This window comes from Phaethon aethereus, assembly GCF_964289735.1.
Source record: "Phaethon aethereus genome assembly, chromosome: 6".
Classification (NCBI taxonomy): Eukaryota; Metazoa; Chordata; class Aves; order Phaethontiformes; family Phaethontidae; genus Phaethon; species Phaethon aethereus.
The window spans coordinates 35,903,065-35,918,431 of record NC_138580.1 but is presented as its reverse complement, the minus strand read 5'-3'; positions in this window follow the sequence as shown (position 1 = coordinate 35,918,431).

Genomic DNA, 15,367 nt, shown 5'->3' with positions numbered 1-15,367 from the left:
AGGCAATTAAGAAGATGAACCCGACCTAGTGCGGTGTCCAGAGAAAGGGCAAGAGCCAATGGACACAGCTGAAAATGGGAATTCCATCTGATCATAGAACAAAAACCCCCTTCCTATTGCAAGGGTGGTCAAACATTAGACCAGATTGCCAGTCCCCATCCTTGGGCTTATTCCAAGCCTGATAGGACACAGCCCTAATCAACCTGCTGTAGCTGACCCTCTTTGAGCAGAGGAGTTGAATTAGAAAATCTTCAGAGGCCTCTTCCAACCTCAGTGATTCTGTGATCAATCCAATTGCTCTTCTTCTGGTTGATTTAATGGACAGCCATCTTTCAATGATTAGAGTATACATATATAATTATCACCCCAGGGAATATATTCCCCAAACCTAGCATTTCCACTTTATATGTTCTATAATTATCTGTATTGTGCAGAAAACATTAGGGATTCCCATAACTATTTACCATGAACTTTCTTCATTTTTCCTCTTAATCTCAGCAATGGTTAACACCAAGCAATGAGTACAATAAAAGATAAATGGTTTTCTTCATACTGACCTCTTTATGACAAGAGCTGAGGAAACTTGACAAGCTTTCAATTAATAGATACAGGCTACCTACATGCACCTCATCCCTCCAGACATGCTATGACATCATGCACCATGCTAATAACACACCTTATTCCTAGCCTCTTCTCTCACTCAAGATAGATATGGTAAAAGCAGACTCACTTCTAAATCTATGTGTTTTTCTTAATTTGTCAGTCCAATGTCATCCTCAATGCTTATGACTTAATCACCTGAAGGGGCCTTAACAGCATGCTAGGCTAGGCTGAGTTCAAGTGCCACAAAAGTTTCTAGAAAGGCAAGCTTAATCGCACCCTGACCCATCAGCATCAGTAGATAATATGTGTAGTCATAGTAAATGTGTCCAAGCAGAGAATGTGACTGGAAGCCAACAGGATATTTTACTTCAGAGAAGTCAAGTCACAAGCATCAGAAAGCTTTTAGGAGTCTATGGAAGGGCCACAACCAATCTCCAATTACAGAAAAAAGCCCAAAGCTGAACATAAATGACAATTTAAAAAAAATGTTTATTTTTCTAACTCATGTACCCCTTGAGAACCTGCATATTATTACTGCTCTTTGCAGTACATTTTAATGAGTTCTTTGATTTGTCCTCACTCACCCAAGACCACAGAAAGAAAACCAGAAGTTCAGGGACAGATCCAGTGCACTTTCACTTATTCAGTTAGTACATTCATTTCAACAGTATGCTCACCAACATTTATAATTGCCTAAGTTTGCATGTAAGTATGCATGTTGATTTGAGAGAGAGTTAGGTAAGTTAGAGAGTTAAATAAGACCACTTCCTCCATACATTAGATACTTTAGGGGGTATACTCCAATTTTACTGTAAAAAGAGAGATAAAATAATTTATTCTATACCTTAAAAGTAACAGCTGTATTCTGGTATGCCACTTGCTAGGTAGAAGCTTTTGTCAGCCACTGAGCAACATTAGATAACTTATGAGTGAAGGAAAATACGTGAGTATGTTTAAATCTCTGAAACAAGGTATTGCACAAATCAGATGATATTTAAAAGATGGAATTCAATTTCCACTCAACAAATGGAGTATTTTCTTCTACTTATGCCAAGCAATTTCTTTAGATAAGGAAAGCCATGGAAAGGAAGACAACCTACTTAGCTTGACCTATTTCCTCCAAAAGGTAAAGACAACGCCAATCATATTTAACTTCTCTGATGCTTTTTTGTCTCCTCTTGAAATATACGGAGTTGAACGAAAGCTAACGAGAATTTTCAGAAGGGAAGATTCAGTGTTTAAGAGAGAAAATGCTGGCCTCAATTAAATGCAAGCTTTGTTAACAGACCTAGGATTTCACTTGATTTTCACAAATACGTTAATGTCTAGTTATGAGATTCAAAACCACGTCCTTTAACAAAAATAAGTTCTTTTTCACAAAGTTTTACAGACAAAGGGAAATGGTTAACTAGTGAACAGATTTTAATCCCTTCTCCATATATTAGTATCTTTTAATACATGGAATGAAGGAACTGTCACTCTACCAGCACTGACGGACTGGGAGTTATCTCCATTTAAAACGAAACAAAATGAAAATAAGCCTAAAATAATAATCATTGAAATTCTTTTTCCCAGAGGCACAACAAGCAGTTGAACACTTGTGATGAACTTTCCCATTAGCAAACTAATTCTGAAAATCCAGCGGGGACTACATGACCTTGATGTTCACATACAGTCACTAGCTGAACAGAAGGTGGACGCAAAGCTAACTCAGTTCACACTACACTTGCTTTAATTTACTTCAGTAGGTGGTAAACAGATTGGCTGGTGAAAGAAAGGAACCTGAAAATTGTATTCTATCTTACAGACAATACAGTTGTGATGGAGCACAGCATGTTACAACAGTGCCAATACAGATCAACAGCAGCTATTACTCTTCCGTCCACACAATGAGGAGGAAGTAAAGAAAACCAGGGCTCACTGTTTACAAAATTGTGCCCAAAACACAAGCATCTCCTTTTACTAATAGACATTCCTAAAGTCACAATTAAGTTCTAATGGAAAAAATATCATCTGTCATGACAAATATTATCCACGTTTTTTTGATTTAAAGATCTTTGGAGTAACACTCATCTAAATATCTCTAGATATTAACAGCATACTTGAGAAACACGGGGAAAGCAAGCTGAAAGCTTATATAAAATAAGCAGTCACGTATTGGACAATCTGTTTGCTAGTTTTTGGAGCAGCTCAGCTAGACCCGAATACTTTAACTATTTGTAAAGAGATCCACCCAAGTATTTTTAATTTGACATCTTTTAATCTACATGCCTATCAAATCCTCCCTTTACATAGTATTCCAAATCTGAAGAGAAAGAACAGTCTCTCTTGTTTTACCAAGTGCTTGCTTATACTTCTTTGAAAATGGAAAATGAAAAAAAAACATCCTGAAAGGCAGTATATGGAATTTCCCTATTTGCAGTCATGACCATCTAAAGTTTAAGTACTAATTAAATTTTCTGGTAATTTTTTCTTAGAACAGCCAATGTTACAAGGTGAACAATTTCATGCAGCTCTTTTTGCATAGCTTATTTAAAATATGAATTATTTTGCATTTAGGCACAGCATTTGGATAGATAATGCAGCACAGTTCTATGGAGGGATTTCTATAGATTGTTTCCTAATAAACTCTGATATGTCTTCTGTGAAAGACATAGTACCGGGTGTGTTTTACAATGCAATTAAATGGAAAAGCCACTATATTGCTGCGATTCAGCACTCACATCACACAGCTTGATCCTACCAATGAAGTCAACTAAATATTCTCTGGTGCAGTATTTCAGGAAGAGGGGTGCACATTTATTGTTAACTAGAACAATACTATATTCATTAGCTGAATCATAGTGCTACACAGAATGAAAACCCATCCACTTCATCATCCTACTTCACCAGGTTACAGGAAGAACAATTCAGTCAACAGTGATGCATGGAAGTTTAAAAATCCATAATAATTTTTTTGTTCTTGGCTATAAATCTTCTGTTTTGAAGAGTAAAATACTACACTCCTATCAAATGGGATCCTATTTTGCAGAACCAAGACCTTAAGAGAATCAGAGCTAGACAAATGAAAGATATGACAAGAATCCAAAGTTAAAGATTCAAAATCTCCAACAGCAACTCAAACATTCCTCCAACTTCTCCGATCTTATCCAGTTTCAAAAGCCATTTAATATAATTTTACAAAAACCAGTATTTGTCCAAACTATCCTATAGACAAAACTATGCTGTATTGCATTTCTTCTACACTTAATGTTCCCGGGCCAAAGAAGGCATTACACATCATTTATATTCTTCTCCCCTTACACTGTCTTCACCAATATAAAACAAAGGAAAACAAAGGTACATCAAAATCTATACTTAGTCCAGTCAATTAATAAGTCTTCACACTCTTTTGGATGTTTTTTCATTATACCTACTGTTGGGGACAATTTAACAAGCAAATTTATGGTCACAGTTACAATAATTCTATTTTCTGTTTTATCTCTGCATGAACAGTATTATAAGCTGTTCCAATCATCTGAACGCACTAGGAATGTTATTCTTTTAAACACATCTTATTTGCTTACGAGTAATTTGTAGCAAGCTAACCACAGGCTCCTTTTTACCAGAATATTAGCATTTAATATATGTCTGGACCTGCATGTTTGTTTTAAAGTGAGATTATGCCAGTGAGATTTTTGTGAAGAGCTCCACATTGATGTCAGTGGGGAACACTTAAACATCACTAACATAACATTGTGTCAGACATGGCTTTATGTAAGTTTCCTTTTTGTCAGGCATTCACTGAAAGACTTCAAATATCTGCTGCCTGCTCACACTTACTCTAAAGAGAGTACTTTCTCAAGCTGAAAACAAAATGTCTCCATCCATACTACCTGTGCAAACATCACCATCTCTGGCCTAGATATTAGTAATAATAAACCAAAAAAGCTCGTTCTTTTATTTCAGACAAAATGCACCAGGAGCAAAGACTCACAGTTTATAGACTTTAAACTAGCATTTTTTGCCTGAAGTAAATAGTTACATGAACAGTTTGAGCTGGCAGATCCAAGTTAGTGATCTTTTACAGGGAACCAGGTGTTAAAACAGGAATGAGTCCCATTCTCCCACTAACACAGTAGTTGGTAGAGTACGCGTGCCTGCAGGGCAAGTAGATTTAACCTACAAAATAAGTATGCAGACAAGTAAAATACTATGCTAAATATATGCAGCACCATGCAACTCCAGACAGATGACAGCAGTCAATGTATTCTCAAAATGGCAAAACAGCTCTATCTGCAGATGTGTTAACAGTATCAGGCATTTCCAATGGAAATGGAAAGTTGACTTCTAAGCAGACAGGATGAAATTGTTAAACATACTGATAAAACATTTCAGTCCTTTCAGAGGAAGGAAGTCTGGCTATAAAACTGCAGATGGTTAAGTCTAAATCTATTTAAATTCAAATGCATTTTGCAAATATTGACTGCATTTCTTTTTCATGGACAGTTTCTGCCAATTGATTTTCATTCAAAGTGTACACATGAAGGTGATTTTTGCTGAAAGCAGTCTTCATGTAAAATACTACATAAACCATGAAATGTATATTCATATATAAGCTTCATAAAGCCTGCCTAGGCTAAGCTAGGCATAAGCAGTCCCATAACAGAATTGACATGTGAGCTTTTTTTTCCTCCCTGAAATACAACTACAGCATTAGTTAAATAGAACATTTCAGCTGAAAAAGTGAGACTTAAAAATAAATTCAGTCAGCCAAACACATTGTGGCTAATACTGCCTTGCAAAGATGTAACATGCATTGCCTGTTCCAGTCATAAATGATAAAAAGTTCAACTTCATTAAAGTTACAACTGTTCCCAAGCAGACAGTAATTATGGGCCTTCCAAACCAAAAATTACTTAAATAGAAGTGAATTATTCAGCCATTCTAATCCTAATTTTCTAGACAAGTACAACATATCATCACAAAACATAACATCAGTAAACTTATGACCATAGAAAAAAGCTTAATACATTAGGGCAATTAAAAACAACTCCATCAGAGCTTCAAATAATGTTTGAAGTGCAAATCTGGGCCTGCATACATGAGAATTAAAATATGGGTTACGTGCTATGGATCACTATTCGTTTCCTCTAGATTTTTTCTTCATTTATACATGCTGATCAAAGTGAGTGTTTGGTGAAATTACTGTACTGGAACAATGAGCACCAGCTATGTAACAGCCCCAAACATCATTCTAATTTGTCACATTTATAAAAGCCAAGTTTTCTACAAAGCTATTGTGAAAAATTAAAAACTATCAGGGAAAGGCAATGGAAAATAAACTATTAATGCTTATTTCCTTCTATTTTTAAAAAGCCTTTAGTACTCCGTAACATCAGTGACATTTACATTTAAATAAACTAATTCCTCAGAGGTACATTTCTAGTCTATTAGCAGAAGCTACTATCCCGATTAATATTACATGAACATTTCCATTATCAGCTCAAGCTGACTGAAAAAATAAATGCCTTCATCTCTGTTTTCAAGCTCAGTGTGCTCCCCTTCCTATAATCACCTTAGCTGTCATCGAAAGATTTCAGTGTTCATCTCTTACAGAGCCCTCTCAGGAGCAGACCAAGGCATACAAAGGTAAACATAGCACATGGCAATTCTTTCACTTGTTGGATAGCTCGAAGCAACTGCATGCAACGATGTAGTCAGGACCTTTCAGAACGACTGCCTAACCTCTCCATCCTCCAGAGTTGCTCTGCTCAAAGCTGTGCAAAGAAGTTTGCTTAGGCTCAACCCCTATGTATGGAAGAGGCCCAGCATCCCCTCTGATGGGTAACAGGACTGAGTTTTGCACTAACATTGCAGCTTGCTTTGTATGTACTTTTGTCCTGCTTTGTGTTTCTGATCAATACTCAGTATACAGATACCTTTCTCTTCCTCCAATTTTATGAAATCTCTTAGATGATGGATTCTATTGATTAATGATTCCTGTATTTGAAAACTAACTTCTTTTTCACTCTGACCTCAGTTCAAGTCACAAAATGTGTCTTCAAAGACATTCCATATATTGCAGGAAGACATGAAGTCCCTCATAGGAGTAAGGTCTAAATAATCTTTTGGTTATCCTTATACAGTTGAATTGAGTTTAACAAAATCCCATGTGAAAGTACAGCTATTTGCACTTCTGATAGTGCTTTCTACAGAATAATCTACAGCAGTTATATGAATTAGAACTTAAGTTTAATTAATGCAACTCATTTATCATTTACATCAAGGTCCTCACTGTCTTTATTTGCATCGTTCCCAGAAATGGGAGAAAATGGGATAATCAGTCTTGAGAATAGTGGTGAAATCAATATCTTCTCTACACATAAGAAATATATTTCTTAATAGCTTTTTATTCTGCAATGATATATAATATTTAATTTTGATTGCAGTTCAGTTTTATTGCATACAACTTTCCAATCCCCTAAAATGTTCTTTCAGCAGTGAAAAGACAACTTTCATACAGGTAAGAAAAATCTAGCAACACACCTGTGCTGTTTGCGGCTTTCTATCTTTTCTTCTTTGACCACGTAAATTGCGATGCTATTGCTTTCACTTAGTTTGCTTTAGCCTGTTCATAAAGATTCTAATTCTGCTTTTCCTATACTTGAGGGACAGATCACCTTCATTTCCAAATGATGAAGCAATACTGTTTTATGTGGTAAACTTACCCAAGGAACATTGTTCCCTTAAATTTGTAAGCACTGAAAGCATAACATGCTTGCAGTCTTCATGTAGCAATATGCCAGACATCTTACATGCAGCAGATAGCAGAACACCTGACTGGTTATTATATTTTGTATTGATTTTTTGAAAATTAGGCCTAAGTCCTTCTACCAAAAATGTGTCCATTTTCTCCTGCCTCTGGTGGCTTCAGTTTTGGGTATACCAAGCAGCTGCAGGGTTTTCTGACAGTGACTGATGGAAGTGCTGAGCACCTCCGAGTCAGACTACGTGCCTATTACTTCTCTGTTAAGCTTTCTTACTGTCGCAGGGCTTTATGGCTTTCATCTTTGTACAGCTCATCTCTTCATAGTTTAATGATGCATTTCCTCTATTTCTCATGAGAGTTAAGGTTCAACACAGCCATCTATTCCCATTTTGTCTTCAAACCTCCATTTGACTAGAGGTTCTTCATCACCGATTTTTCTACATTCTTATAAAATACTACTGCAGCTGTGAGAGGCCAAACATTTGCTGTAATAAAAATTTTGAGAACTGGGGCAAGAGTGATGTCAGGAGACAGACAAGAAAGAGCATGTACAAGCAGCAACCAATAAATGTTCATCAAAATCATGGGATGTGTTTTCCATTCATTATCAAACTGCTCCTGCAGTTGCTGTGAAAACCTCAGGGGCTGTCTAAAAGCTAAGCTCCTGCCCTCAAGCTGGTGCTCCACCTTTGAGTATTCAAAGTTTCCTCCAACAAAATCATACACTTAAGCCATTATGAACACAGGTAGAGAATTCAATCTTCTTTATGTGCCAAGGACCTCTCAAAGAGTTAAAAGGAGGAAGCATTCCAAAATAACATAAGCAGTTCTAAGGATTGGAGAATCATGGAGATGAAGACTGAAATGGATTGAACAACAATTTGTTGAACAAAACAAGCTACTTGAAACAGGCACATTCCAATCACATCATGTCCTGAAAACATCAAATTGAACACAAGTGAGACGTGAGAAAATGACAGCAGCATCTTCTGAGTTTAAATCCAATTTTTCCACATGACGTGAAACTAAAGTAGGAATAAAAAGGAAGTCATGGATGAAAGAGGTTATTTGTAAAGCAACATTACAGCTGGTGCATTTAGAGTCTGGTGGGGTTGTTCAGTAAAAACTGAAGTATGAAACATTAAGGAACAAGCTTAATACACCTGAATATACCTGAAGATTTTATATTAACATTTTGATAATAGATGTTTCAGCACAAAATAATTATGACAGACCCAAGTACCTTTCTGAGTCTCTGTACTTGTGCCAAGCTTTTGTTACTAAGATCTGCAACATGACATTGCTGCACTGCTGAAACAGTAATTTTCAAAAATCATACTAGCTGTCTAGAGCAAGTTTTCAGTCAGGATGACAGCTTAGCCACCCAAAACTTGCTCATGTAATGGAAGTGAGTCCAGTATGATGACAAAGTTACATGCAGACTACATGTATCTCTCTCTCTCTCAAAAGCATTGCTATTAACTCAGACAATTTTTTTCCTGACCTATTTAGGCCAATTTAAGAGTTGCTGTGCTAGCACTGAGCCACAGAACAGCTGCATCAGAAGAGTTGTTTCATAAAATGAACTGGGAAGATGTTAGGTAACATTAAAACAAGTCAATAAAATGCTGCTCAGTACAGTGATTAAGTTAATCAACAGGCACAATTATACAAGTATCAAGCAGCAAACAACCTAGCTATTCTATAAACAGTTACTCATATTAACTTAACCTTTTCAGTAACTTAACAAAATAACACTTTGTAAGATGCTTTGATACAGTGCTGATGTAATTTTACAAGAAGCTCCTTACTATGTTACTTAGTTTTTTGAACTTGAAAAATGCTTATTGAAGTCAGCAAGCAGAAACTGAAAGTTACCCAGAACACTGTCATAATGCTATAGATGAAATATATATGATGTAGGAGGTTTCCTTTGCTTATAACACAAGAAAAAACCCTACAACATTCTCAACTATTTGTGCATTTGAAGAAATTACTAGCTCCACACTTATCTAGGGAGGAAAAGCTGAGTAACTGATAAGAGTCACTTCATATTCTTGACACCTCTTCAGTGTTTTAGAGCATGTAGTGAGTTAACTATATCATTAAAGCTCATGGAATAATCAGTATTAGAGTGAAAGCAGCAAAGCACATAAACTAGCCGAATCATCCTGTGTTTTTAGAAATCATTTGATAATGAAAATCAAACTTATAGAATACAAATTGTCCTCTGAAGCTGAACAGGAGGTTATATGAGAGAACATACAACCCAAGGAGATCAAACTAACAGATTTTTACAATGTAACACGAACTATGCAAATTTGTTAAGCTTAACAGTTGTTGCAGGAAAAAAGCACCTAGGAAATGGCCTGGAATATGAGGCAGAAGGACAAAATTAGGACAGGAAAAGGAGAGAAAAAAGTACAAGCAGTGTCTTTCACTCAAAATATAAAGTACTTCCTCCCTTATACTATTTTTGGAAGGGCAAAGACTATAAGATTATCATCACATCGAAGTGAGTAGTTACGTATTCTACATCTAGACAAAGTGCCTGATCTTAACATCACTTGTGCTGATTAACTTGTATGTATAATTGAAACTGAGTGTCAGTATTCTTCAGTCAGTGTCAATACCATAGGTAAGGGAAAACTGCAGGCAATAGAGTTAATTGATTCTAGAATCAGATCTGATAATAGGCAATCCAAACTAAATAACTTTCCAGTTCTATTTTATACCAGTTCTTAAGTAAATGGAAAGGTAATAGACATGAACTAAACATTTTCATTTCACAGTACTAAGCATTCACCCATCACCTATCAAGCTCATTCCTCATTCCACAGGCTTCAATTGTAGCAGTGCCTGCTTAATCAATGAGCACTGATTATTCAAATTATAAAAAAATGTAGTGGTCAGCATGCAATCCCCTCTTTCACCTATATTCAGACTGTATAACAATAGTCTGCTGTACAGAAAGTAAAGGAAAAGGGCAGTTAACACATAAGTAAATTTAACAGAGAAACAATAGTGCTAGTAGCTGTATTTGTAGGACTGATTACACTGATCTTTAAGAAATACAGTCTCAGAGCTGGAAAAGTATCCTTAGAAGTTGTGTTTTACAAAAAACAGTGAAATTGTTGCTGCTCCTCCAAGTAAAACATTTTTAACTTTTCCATAAAAGATACAAATATACATACGATACCTCTTTTAGATAATTTTCATATAAGACTACAAACTGAACATCTGGAATCATCAATTGTTGTAGTCTTACAGTACTTCTTAGCACTACTTGAAAACCAAATAATTTTATTACTATGACCTAACTAATAAGACAGCTCATCAGCACCATCTGATAAGTATCACAATGTCCCCACCACCATTGAATCGCCCCAGCATGCTATGCACAGCAAAATGGGATACTGAAAAGACGAGAAAGTTCTTATCCAATTTTCTCAAATTTTTAACAAGACTAAGTTTTTTTTTAATGATGAAATGCTTTCACTACTTTCAATTATTTTACTCTAATATGGTACATGCTGTTAACATATCACACCCAATTAAAATCAATTCATAGCAGCAAAACTAATTCTAGAATTTTGTAAAGTGAAATGCATTAAGATATTGACAAAATCTCACAGTATTTCTGATTTGAAGTTTTAGATTTTCAAGGAAGCAGGTTCTGCATTTGAACAACATTTTCAACCACTAAGATAAACAGGACTGGAATTTAATCATTATTATTGGGCACAAGTAAATGCAAGCCTTCGTTTCAAATTACTTCGTATTTGAAACCATTTCACAGACACCCATTGTCAGCAATTGTTAGCTGTTTTCTATATTGCCACTCACAGCATATTTGTTACCACAATAGTAAAGGAACTGTGAAACATACAAATTTTGAAAAAACAACAAATCTTGGGTTTTTAGGGTTTTTACCTAGAGAGAAAATTGTGAAAGTTAAGCTTTCTGCAACACTATGTAAACTGCAAAATTATCACAGAAAGTAGTAGGTGTTGGTCTGGACATTTTTCTATACACGGCATCCAAGAAACAGGATTTGTTCTTCTACAATGCCTAGCAAAGGTCAGCAGCGGAGACATTAAAGCACCCCAACCCACATTAGACTGCCCATGCAGTAAAACTGTCATACAGAAGAAAAAATGGTATAATCTCACTATAACATTAGATTTAACAGCAAGTACAAACTATGACCAACCTCACTACACAGATCCAGCTCCTACGTGGCCACCCTTTTTCCTGGGACCCTTTTCTATGCCTTGAATTTGCCTGTCACCACAGCTAATGAAGCAAAACACTCCCAATCCTCCTAGGACAGCATCATCATTAATTCCACTCCAACTGCATCTTTTAAAGTAAAAACACTGCAATATTTGGTGGGTACTTCTGGATGTAGTTTCAAACGATTGCAGTTCTTGACTTATAAGCAAGTTTGAAGTGTAACTCCTTATAAAAGCTTTAGAAAAATTGAATTTAATATTACTGTATTCCAGAGAGGATCAGGGGTTTTCGAAACAAATGATTCTGTAAGTAGGAAAACCCATGCGTTTGAGTGTATCCTGACAGTATTTTGAGGAAGCAGAGGGTAGAAGGAGAGTTAAAAAAGTAATGGTAAACAAGGTAATGGCTAAAGGCAGAACAAGAGTCAGGGCATTAAAAACTGCTCTGAGCACTCATTGAAATCCAAAGTATAGCATTTCCTGCCCCAGATAAAACTATGTAAAAGCAATTGGTTTTATAAAGAAACAAGGAAGCCTCTAACACCCACGTGCAATATAAAAAAAAAGTCAGAGAAAATGCATATTGATTAGTTGTGAGATTGAATTCTTATATGATTTTCATATACATTGGTAGCGTATAATGATTTCAATTTAATCTTAACATAATCTGTAAATGTGTTAATAATCAATTGCTAAGAGCCAGCATATAATAATGTAGGAGAAGAAAACACTACACATAAGCCAGTGACTTCTTTAAAAGTGTGAAAACTCTAACTAGCTGGTGATTAACTAAATGGAAGGATAAAGAATATTGTTTTATTGTATAATGTAACTAATAATTCTGGGGGAACTCTCATTGTTGCCTGAGTTCCAGGCAGATGAGCTGAAGTATCTCAGAATATTCCTGCCAATTAAAATAACTGTTAATTCACTACTTCCCTATAGCACAGAAGATTTTGCTGGTCTATTGGCAGACAACTGAACCTATAGAACACAGATTCTGGAAATAAATGGACATTTCCATATTTTCAGTTTAAAAAGTGTGTTTGCTTTCCCATAATTTTACCAGTTATTTGGGGATATGGGACATAATTTAAATGACATCAAGTTGACACATTTAAATTGATGAAATTATGTGACTGGGGAGGTTTAGATTGGATATTAGGAAAAATTTCTTCACTGAGAGGGTGGTCAGGCATTGGAACAGGCTGCCCAGGGAGGTGGTGGAGTCACCATCCCTGGAAGTGTTCAAAAAACGTGTGGATGTGGCGCTTCAGGACATGGTTTAGGGGACATGGTAGTTCTGGATTAATGGTTGGACTTGATGATCTTAAAGGTCCTTTCCAACCTAGTGATTCTGTGATTCTGTGACTGGAGGGACTATATGCTGATGGGGACTTGTACAATACAAATTTCAAACCAGTTATTTCTGTTATTGTGATAATGGAAGTTCAGATATTCATCGTTTGTTTCAGAAAAGCTTGTTTACAAAGAAAACTCATAGCTTCTAGTTTTTAACAGGGTTCAGGCTTATCCTTTATTGTTTCATTTCTGGATAATTTCTCACAGCTTGCTTATGTTCCTAGTTTAAGTATTTAAAATTTGCTGATGGCTAATCTGCACCCAGACTGAATAAAGGAAAATTTAAGTTTTCAAATGGTCTGTTTTTAATCAAATCAGACATCACCTTTCCTGACAGTGAATACAGAACATATTAATCTAGTAAGCTATTACTCTTTCCTGTAAGGAATATTTTTGTCACCAAGAATTTTCCAAGAAGTGCTAGTTTTGGGGACCAAAAAAAGAATTGAAATTATTTCCCTCATGTTTCTCTCCAAGAGGGTATTTTTTTGCAAATGGAAAACCTATTTTGCACATACGCTTGCACACTAAGCCTCCACGAGGCAGGAATTGATCTAACAAAACCCCTCCAAATGAATTTCAGTAACTGACAAACAGAAGATGCTCTGGAATCTGTTGTTACTCCTTTGTACAGCAGTGACTAGCTAGAAAGCAAGAAGTTCCTAAACCATAAATCTCTGGAGTCTGCCAGCGTTTCCTCTGGAAAGACTGCAAACGGCTTTATGCCTTACTCATCCTGCCTGGTCTCCAAACATCTGCTGTTCACACCTGTCAAACTGGATATTGAGCAAAATAGACCCAGTATGACCCTTGTCATGTTGCTAATCATTCAGCTGGCTTTCTCTTCACTTCTAAATATTAATTTTGACTTCATTTCTGAGTTCCACACATGACTGAAGTTGTAGAAGGCAAATTTCATACTTACAATTTTAGTTTGACTGAAGTATTTTTATTTTGATGCCTTTTTCTGCTTGTACATGTTATTTGCACATACACACAAATATAAAGTTCAAAACAAGAACCAAAATGTTTAATTAAAAACACTACAATTGTTCAAATTTTATCTGATTTACCTCTGAAGATAAACTGATCGTACCATTAATCAAAGAAATGCTGGCACAACTTCAGGATGCTTTCCAGTTCAATTTAATTATATTGTCTCCAAAGTTTCTTCAATCACAGTGGACTTCATAAATTTTTAACTGAGGCTTCATTTTGAGTTGTTCTATCCTTCTTGAATTCATTCACCTTTTCTCACTTCGTTAATGTTTTTTTCAGCTGTGCCTACTCCAAACAAACATCAGCAAATCAGCTTTTCCTGAGCAGATCTCCAGAATATTGCTGGATATTTAAACCAAAATAGCCCTTACCTAAGGACAAGAAAAAAATCAAACCCCAGATTGCTATCTGAGTTTAGGCCTCTTCAGAAGAGCTATATTCACACAGCACTAAGTTCTGGCTCTAAATGAAAGTATACATCTCCATTTTCGCATTTCCTACAGCATGCATGTAGGGAGGTTGGACCAGATGACCTTTAAAGGTCCCTTCCAACCCAAACAATTCTATGATTCCGTGAGTGCCATTGTAGCTTAGAGTGTCACTGCACAGTCACGCATAGGGAGATAAGATTCTTCTGAACTGGATAAATAGCACATAGGACTAACATGACACTCAAGCCTTCTGCATCTTTCTCATAGCTCAAGTGTCACAGAACAGGTTTAGTTTACAGTCTATAGTCTGTACTGCTTTACCAAGTTATACTTAGTCAAGTCTGTCTATTAATTCAAGAGATGACAATACAGTACCATACCAGAGAGAGTTTTGAGCTCTCAACCATACCAGTTCATCTGTAGCATAAGAATTACTGCAGTTACACCGGTACCAATGCTTGAAGGCGTTTGTTCAGAATTAATTTGACCATGAATATACATGCTAAGTTAACACTATGAATTAGTCTTAAGAAGTTTGTTATGTATTGGAAGAATGAATAAACAGTACCACTTTGCATATTTTATTTCTGACCACTGTTACACTTTGCCTGCTTGAGAAAAGCAAACAGCAATGGGAAACAATTCAGATTAAACTAGTATTTTGTAAGGTAATAAACAAATACTGATTTTTCTGCCAGAGATCTTACAAGTGGATCAAAAAGGGAAGAGTTAAATCTGTCAGAGAGGGACAAGTCTAAAGAAAATTAACAAGAGGAATGTTTTTTTCAACGTATCTATGGAAAACGCCTATCTCACCATTAGATATCACTGGAAATCTTGCCCACCAGAACTGCGATGGCTGACTCATTAGCTGTCTCAAAGGACAGCCAAGAGATGTAACTATCCATGACGCTTACATTGTCACGCCTTACACCTGTCTTGGTCTCACCGATGTTTAAAACCATCAAGGTCCCTGTAGGAATTTT